Source organism: Castor canadensis, chromosome 2 (assembly GCF_047511655.1).
Source record: "Castor canadensis chromosome 2, mCasCan1.hap1v2, whole genome shotgun sequence".
NCBI lineage: Eukaryota > Metazoa > Chordata > Mammalia > Rodentia > Castoridae > Castor > Castor canadensis.
The window spans coordinates 89,699,443-89,708,728 of NC_133387.1; the positions used below are offsets into that span (position 1 = coordinate 89,699,443).

The following is a 9,286-nucleotide window of genomic DNA, read 5'->3' on the forward strand; positions in this document are numbered from 1 at the left end:
TTCCTTCAAAAAGTGTCTCATTAGGGCATTTCCAGATACTAGGATTCTTCTCTTTCTGGGAACAGAGTTGGATCCCATTCTCCCAAGGTCCTTAAAGTTAAGTGTGGCCATGTGACATGCATTGACACTGAACTATGAACAGCAGTAAGCTGGACCACACTGCCGTTGAAACATTAAGGAGTCTGTCTAAGATTTGTCAGGTTCTAGTTCCCTCTGCTGGAGAAGAGAACAATGTGCACATGCTGTTTGTGCCTCTGGTGTTTTAAATCACAGACTAACTCAACCTTGGTAAAGTCTGCAGCACAGTTAGCTCATTGAGACTGATGCATCCATTTCAATTCCTGCCGTGGTTTGGACACAGTTTGTCCCCTGCAGTTTCATGAGGTGGAGTCTAATGGGAAGTCACTGGGGCACTGCCCTCAGAAGTGGTTAATGTAGTTCTTGTAGGGCTCCCAGTTAGCTCTCATTGGAGAGGTTTGTTATAAAAGAATGAGACTGGCTCCTGTCTTCTCTGGCTTCCTGTCTTGTCAAGTGATCTCTCTCTCTCTCATGTGTACTATGTCATCCACCATAATATGATGCAGCCGGGGTCCTCACCAGTGACAGTTCCATGACATTTGGACTTTCAACCTCCAAAACTGTGATCTAAATAAATCTCTTTTCCTTTTAAATTATCCAAACTTGATTATTTTTTATAGCATCAGAAAAATGGATGAACATACTCTCCTAAGATGAAATTGATAGTGTATATATATCTATGTATGAAAGTTTTTATATGCAGGAAGCTGAGGCAGGGAGTTTTATGTCTGAGGCTGGCTGATGCTACATGGTGAGTTCCAGGCCATAGTGAGAGACCTTGTACCCTCAAACCAAAACCAAAAACCAAACAACCCCCCTATCCCAAACCAAACCACACCAAGAAAAACCACCACCATAACAACCAAATTGAAAAAAAAAAACCCAAAGGAATGTTTCTACATGTGTATGAAATACATTTACTTTTTTTTTTAGAAGGCAATGTAGTGATCTAACTGCAACCACAGCATATGCACCCTTCTCAAAAGCACATGAAACACTCTACAGGACAGATCATATGCCAGGCCATAAGACAAATCTCAGTAAATTAAAAGGGGTAGAAAGAACATGGAGTGTGCTCTTTGGTTAAAAAAGAATGAAATTAGAAATGAATAGTAGGAAAGTTGAAAAGCTCATGAATACTTGGAGATACTCCCAAATAACCGGGTCAAAGAAGGGCTCAAAAGAATTCAGAAATACTTTCAGATGAGTGAAATGAACACTAATGTGCCCAGAACTCAGAGGATGCAGGAAAAGCAATGCTTAGAGGAGAATATATAGTCGTAAATGTCTATATCAAGGAAAAAGGAAGATAAAAAACTTGTACATTCATGTTTCAAGCATTATTCATATATTGTTTTATTATTCATATGTGCATACAATGCTTGGGTCATTTCTCCCCCCTGCCCCCACCCCCTCCCTTACCACCCACCCTGTCCCCTCCCTCTCCCCCTATCCCCCTCAATACCCAGCAGAAACTATTTTGCCCTTATCTCTAATTTTGTTGAAGAGAGAGTATGAGCAATAATAGGAAGGAACAAGGCTTTTTGCTGGTTGAGATAAGGATAGCTGTACAGGGAGTTGACTCTCATTAATTTCTTGTGCGTGTGTGTTACCTTCTAGGTTAATTCTTTTTGATCTAACCTTTTCTCTAGTTCCTGGTCCCCTTTTCTTATTGGCCTCAGTTGCTTTTAAGGTATCTCAAGCATTATTCATATTAGCCAAATGGTAGAACCAACACAAATACTACTGATTGTCAAATAGATACACAAATCTGTGCATCCTACAATAGAATGTTAGTTGGCCAGAGAAATGAATGAAATGGTGACATACCCTAAACATGGATCAACCTTGAAAACATGCTACCTGACAGAACACAGTCCAAAACACTATATTGTATTATCCCATTCATAAGAAATGTTCAGACAGAGAAATCTATTGAGATAAAAAGTAGATTAGATTAGTGGTTACTTAGGACAGAGGGAAAATGGGGGGGTGGGACAGAAGGATGATGGTTAAAGGGTGTGGGGTTTCTTTATGAAGTGATGAAAATGTTCTAAAATTGTGATGATTGTAGCAAATATTTAAGAATATGCTAAAAATATTGGAGTGTACATTTTAAATGGGTGAATGGGTTGGTATGTGGATCAGATATTAGCAAAGTTTCTTTTTAAAACGTTAAAAATGTTAAGACACATTACTATAAATAGCTTTGAATATATTTGGGAAGATCTGCAAGCTCAGGTTCAACTAACAATAATAAACTAAGTTTTTCTTATATTTCTAAATGAGTATTACCATGGAATAAGTTCCATCGTTTATATTCAATCTATCATCATTTTTCCATATTTCAATTTAGTTTTTATAACTAGCTATTTTCAATGTCTGTGTACAATTTCAAGGACTGAATGTGCTGAAGTTTATGTAATGATTTTACCAACCTCCCAGAAGAAACTGAGTTCCAAGGTGGTTGTAACATTTGCATACTCACCTGCAATATATGCGAATTGTTCTTGCTCTGCAGCATTTTTTGGAATTGTTAGATTTTTTTTAAAAGGTTGTTTTAGTCCATTTGCAGTTGACATAACTGAATAGCACAGATTGGGTAGTTTATTCAAAAAGAGGTTTGTTTAGCTCACACCTCTGAAAGTCTAAGAGCATGGTACCAGAATCTTTTTGTCTTCTGGCGGGGGCCTCATGACAGAAGGTGGAAGGAGAGGGGTGTGTGTAAAGAGACCTAGGAGAGAAACCAGGCATGCTTTATAAACCTGCTTTCATGATAACTAACCCACTTTCATGTTGACTACATTAGTTCCTGCATGAGGATGGAACTTTCATTACCCAATACCTCTAAAGTCCTCTCCCCCCTCCACAAACCTATCAATACTGCAGTTGAATTCCAGCATGAGTTTTGGTGAGGACAAACATACTCCAATGACAGCCCTATTCTTTTTTTTTTCTTTTAATTGTGGTATATCTCAAGCATACACAAAAGCACAGAGGATAGTATAACATAATATTCAGTTTTAGCCATTATTAACTCATGACCAATCTTGTTTATTTGCTATCCATCTCACCCAGAATATTTTTTTTTCATTTTTCTTTTATTATTCATATGTGCATACAAGGCTTGGTTCATTTCTCCCCCCTGCCCCCACCCCCTCCCTTACCATCCACTCCACCCCCTCCCTCTCCCCCCCAATACCCAGCAGAAACTATTTTGCCCTTATTTCTAATTTTGTTGTAGAGAGAGTATAAGCAATAATAGGAAGGAACAAGGGTTTTTGCTGGTTGAGATAAGGATAGCTATACAGGGCATTGATTCACATTGATTTCCTGTGCGTGGGTGTTACCTTCTAGGTTAATTCTTTTTGATCTAATCTTTTCTCTAGTACCTGTTCCCCTTTTCCTATTGGCCTCAGTTGCTTTAAGGTATCTGCTTTAGTTTCTCTGCGTTAAGGGCAACAAATGCTAGCTAGTTTTTTAGGTGTCTTACCTATCCTCATCCCTCCCTTGTGTGCTCTCGCTTTTATCATGTGCTCATAGCCCAATCCCCTTGTTGTGTTTGCCCTTGATCTAATGTCCACATATGAGGGAGAACATACGATTTTTGGTTTTTTGAGCCAGGCTAACCTCACTCAGAATGATGTTCTCCAATTCCATCCATTTACCAGCGAATGATAACATTTCGTTCTTCTTCATGGCTGCATAAAATTCCATTGTGTATAGATACCACATTTTCTTAATCCATTCGTCAGTGGTGGGGCATCTTGGCTGTTTCCATAACTTGGCTATTGTGAATAGTGCCGCAATAAACATGGATGTGCAGGTGCCTCTGGAGTAACAGTCTTTTGGGTATATCCCCAAGAGTGGTATTGCTGGATCAAATGGCAGATCGATGTCCAGCTTTTTAAGTAGCCTCCAAATTTTTTTCCAGAGTGGTTGTACTAGTCTACATTCCCACCAACAGTGTAAGAGGGTTCCTTTTTCCCCGCATCCTCGCCAACACCTGTTGTTGGTGGTGTTGGACAGCCCTATTCTAATGGTTGTGTAGTGATATCTTGTGGAAATCTACATTTCTTATAGATTCTTATGATTATCACATTATGGAAACTTAATTGTTTTTGATGAACATCTTTTCATATGTTTATTTTCTACTCATTTTCCTTTGGTTAGATGCCTGTTCATATCTTCTGCCTAGTTTTCTAAAATTCATTCATTCAATTTCTTATTACACTGTGAAACTTTAAAAAAATACATTCTTTTTACAACTCTTTCATCAGATGTATGATTCACAAATAAAATAATTCTCTATACAACTCTTTCATCAGATGTATGATTTGCAGATATTTCCCCTCTTCCCCCCGGCCCCCAGTTTTTGGCTTCTCTTCATTTTCTTTTCTTTCTTTCATTTGAATTCACAGCCTCAGACTTGCTAGGCAGGCACTCTATCATTTGAGACATTCTACCACCCTCTCTTCATTTTCTTAATAGTACAGTTAGAAGAACTGACATTTTTAATTTTACAAAGTCCAACATATCAATTTTTCTTTTCTCTTTTGCTAATTTTGCCTTCAGAGACTATTTTTAGGCAATAAGAAACCGGGAGTTTTTTGAAGACTTTCAAGCAGAGGATCAATATATTGAAAGAGATATTTAAACCTAAAATTAGTGCAATTGTAGGTGACAAAATAAATTGAAGTAGAAGTACATTTTGAGTAGGAAAAATCAGATATATAATAAATTAATTGTGAAATATCATGCTAGCAAGGCATGATAGCAACCAGAATTGTAGTTTATGAAAATGTCATCTCTCTGCTTACCTAGAATGTAGTAATAATTGAACCGTTACTTATGCCAGAGGTTGAAAGACTCCAAAGGGAAATCTGGACACCTCTGACAGGGGGAGGCTCCTCTTCTTTTATCCCATGTAGCCTGGCCTCCAAATGTACCCCTGTTAATGTATGATAGCTTCTTAATCTGTTGAGAAATATATAGTCAACAATGCAATTTATCCATAATCTTTATACAGATTGAGCAACCACAATCCCCAAACCAAACTGCTCTAAAATCTGGAAATTTTAAGTACTACATGATTCCATACATATATTATTCCACAATCAAGCACCAAATTATCAAGAATATTGTAAAATACCTTAAAACCTAAAAAGTCACCTTTGAGCTATCTATGTACATATGTATGTACATATGTATATATGGAACATAACTGGATTTTGTGTTTAGATATCTCGTTGCATATACTCCAGTACTCCAAATTCCCCCCCAAAATGCCTGTAATTGGAAACGTTTCTGGTCCTAAGCATTTCACATGAGGGATACTCAACATGTACACATTAGCTGTTGCTTTATCATAAGCCTCTCCAAACTTCAGGGTCTGAACATAACCATCATTTACTTAGCTTGCGATTCTGAAGACTGACGTCTAGGGCTGGGGTCAGTTAGGTCCTCTCTTGTGGCTGTGGATGGCTTTGCAGAACTTGCCTGAGCTCTCACGCATGTCATGGTGCCTTGGCCAGGATGTCTTATCTCTGCTCCATGTGGGCTGGCGTGCTCTACCAGCCTAGCCCAGGAACCAGGCTAGCGTAAGGGTATTTGCCCAGCAGGTGACAGGGTCCAAGGCAGCAGAAACATGTGTCTCCACAAATGTCCTTCACTATATTTTGTAAGAGAAAATAAGTCAAAGGCAGTCCAGATTCAAAGAGTAGGTTTAGGGAGCCAAGTAATCGTGGCTGTTTTTTGCAAATAGTCTAATTCAATGCCTATCTTCTGACCTGAGATAAGTTCATTTCTGTGATATAACTTAGAAAGAAAATCATCCTCAGGACCCTTCTTGGAGTTGATGTTGAAGGAATTATTTCTAAGCCAACTTTCATTAAACTCATTATTATAGTATCTGGGGGCCTTAAAATGAACCAGAATTAGTATCTAAAGTGGGAATCCCAACTCTTGTTAATTTGTTTCCCACAAGAATAAGAAACTGTGGCATTACTAAGTGCTGGGCTTTACTACAAATATTAACCAACAGTAATTGACCCTCTCTGGGATTTTGCATTTAGTTATTTACTGGAAGCCGTTCCTGTAATTTTCAACAGTGCTGTTATCTATGTGATTAGCTTTCTTTTAGCTGTGCTGGGTTTTCAGATGCATTAATATAGCTTAATATCCCTTCCTGTTGCTTCTCTAATTAAAAGCTTGTTGGATTTCCAAATAAGAGATAATATATCCAAGTACTGATAATAAAGCCTACTAATAATCAGAAGAAAAACATCAGCAAGGGACAGCGTCGACCAGACGTGAGAGATCTTCTGATCAGTCAAAGAAAGAGCAGGGGCCAGGGAGGATGGGAGGGCAGTCCAGCTGCGGGAAGCCAGCCTCCCCAGAGGGGCCGCTGCTGCTACTAAGGACTGCCAAAGGCAGTGTGAGTGTCGGTCACATGCTCTGTTCAAGTTGCACCTATGACTCCTGGGTCCCCTGAGAACAGCTCAAGTCTGTCTTTCCATAACTACCTACCAGCTTGCTTTTCTGTTTCCCACTTCCCTCATTCCTCCCTTCCTGGCTGCCTTTGTCCCCTTTGGGTCTCACAGCAGGTAATAATTCCACCAGTTATAAGATCAGCCACTAGATGGCTGCAGATATCTGCATTAAAGAGGCTCAGAAACCAGTTTTCCTCTCTGCCTGTGATTCTCACTGGCTCACTTCTCTATCCAGCTTCTCACTCCATCTCACCCCATTTAAAAATTAGATTCCTTCCAGCAGCAGTTTTTGCAGGAGTTTAAAGGTAGAGGAAAGTAGTGTGTGTGTATGTGTGAGTGTGCTTGGTATGGCGTAGTGGTAGGGATAGAAGAGAGGGAGTTGTGGGTTTACAAGAATTTGGGGGAAGCCCTTCCAAGGGTCTGGATTTAACTCTAGGAAAGAAAGCACTGGCAGCTGCCTCTTATTCTTGTGTCTCCAGCTATATCCTCTCTTGGGCATTTCCACTGGACTGGCCCCCAGGCATCTCACTGTTTTTGAAACATGAACTCTTGGTTTCCTTCTCTTCATCCTCTCCTACCCCGATCTACTCTTCTTTTTATGTTACAGTCCTATCTTCATCTATAACAACACCCTTTGAACTCAATCACTTCTGGACCTAAAAGCCAAGCTCTCATCCCTGGGCCAGCCTGCTGTCCTAATGCCCTCTTTGTGTCTCCCCTTCAGGCCTCCCTCTCCCCTCCTTTGTCTGATCACTGTTTGATTACGCAAACTATGGTTGTGACACTTGAAACGCAGCAGTGACATCCTTGATCCCTGAAGGATGATTCAGTGTTGGCCAGGCAAATGGGAAAATGGATTCTTGATAGAGCAGAGGATTTCAGAGGGTGAGATGTTCCACAGGGAACATCTGGCAGTGTCTGGGTCTCATGTTTAAGTCTATAATAGCTCTCAAGTTGAGTTTTACATATGGAGGGAGAAAGGCAAAAATTGCTTTTCTTCAGTTCAGGTATCTAGTGGTTCTGTTGGTGTCTTTATAACTACTCAAAAAACTTGTCTTATTTTTTAAAAAATGTATTTATTGAAATATAGCAAATACAACACAATGTACATAAATCATAAGCATATAGATTGACAACCCATGATAGGATATCACCACTCAGACAGCGTTAAAGACTCAGAAGCTATGCTTGACCCCCTCAGCAATGATTTCCCATGATGGATTCGTTTTTCCTGCTTTGAATTATTTTTCTTTTTGGTGCTGGAGATTTAACCCAGGGCCGCACAACTGCTAAGCACATGCTTTTCCACTGAGCTACAGTCCCAGCCTGGAAATTTAAATAAATAAAATCATATGGGTGCTCGCTTCGGCAGCACATATACTAAAATTGGAACGATACAGAGAAGATTAGCATGGCCCCTGCGCAAGGATGACACGCAAATTCGTGAAGCGTTCCATATAAAAAAAAAAAAAAAAAAAAAAATCATATGGGATATACTCTCCTATGTGTACATTGTTTGATTCAACTTTATATCCTCTATCTGTGTTACTGCATGTAGAAATAGTTCAGTCTCATTGCTGCATAATACTTGTTTTAAATAAATATGTCACAATTTATTTATCCATTCTACAACTGATGAATATTTAGGTTGTTTTTAGTCTTTTACTATACAAATAATATCGATGTGGACACTGGTAAGTACATCTTTCAGTGTATATGCAAGCACACATAACTGTTGGGCACATATGCAGTTGAATTCCTGGGTCATAAGTATGTATATGTTAAACTTTAGGATATACTTTTCTAAAATGGCTGTAAAAATTTACACTCCCACCAGAAGTATATAAAATTTATAACTGGTTTGTTTCCTCACAAATGCCTACTATTATTTTTACTTCTAGCTATCTCTGTAGATATGCAATAGTATGACATATTTCATTATGGTTTTAATGTTCAATTCTCTATTGAACAATGAAATTAGGCATCATTTGTTTTCCAGTGCTGGGGAGCCAAGCCAGGACTTCATGCATGCTAGACAAATGCTACACCCTCAGCTTGGGCATTGTTTAATATGCTCACTTGGACATTTAAATATTGCTTTTTGTTAAGCGTCTGCTTAAATCTCTTGTGTAATTGTTGACACTCCTGTACTGATTTGGAGCTTAAAAAGAGTATTTTAAGTTTAAAAAGAGTATTTTCTGGATACCATTCTTGGGGATTATATGTATTTGAGAAGTTGTTCATCTCTGGTTTTCCAAATTCACTCCCTTAATCTTTTGATGGATGGAAGTTCTTAACATTAGTGTAGTACAACTTACCAATCTTCTGTAGTTAGTGATATTGGGGTTCTATTTAGGAAGTCTTAGGCTACCACAAGTTCATGATCATGTGCCCCAATGTCATCTTTTTTGATGTTCTCTTTTAATCTTTTACATTTAGGTATGATGTGAACCCAGGTTAATGGTTTCTCATGTGCCCATCCAATGGACCAGCACCATTTACAGAAAAGACCATTCTTTTCCCAACATGCCACTGCATTCATTTCTGGTGGCTGCTATAACTTCTGGTGACTTAAGGCCATGGAAATTTATTACTTCACAGTCGTGGAAGCCAAAAGTTCCTGATTAGTATCATTGGGCTGAACTCCAGGTGTCATCAGGGCTGCACTCCCTCCAGAGGCTTTAGGGGAAAATCCACACCTTGCTTCTTCTAGCGTC

General features: G+C 39.0%; 1 non-coding gene across 1 annotated transcript; it reads left to right on the top strand.

Annotated features, from left to right (window-relative positions):
• The first annotated feature begins 7,925 nt into the window (after positions 1 to 7,925).
• On the top strand, positions 7,926 to 8,032 carry LOC141420971 (U6 spliceosomal RNA). Its single transcript, XR_012445680.1, has one exon. It is a non-coding gene; the product is annotated as a U6 spliceosomal RNA (small nuclear RNA).
• Positions 8,033 to 9,286: the final 1,254 nt, after the last annotated feature.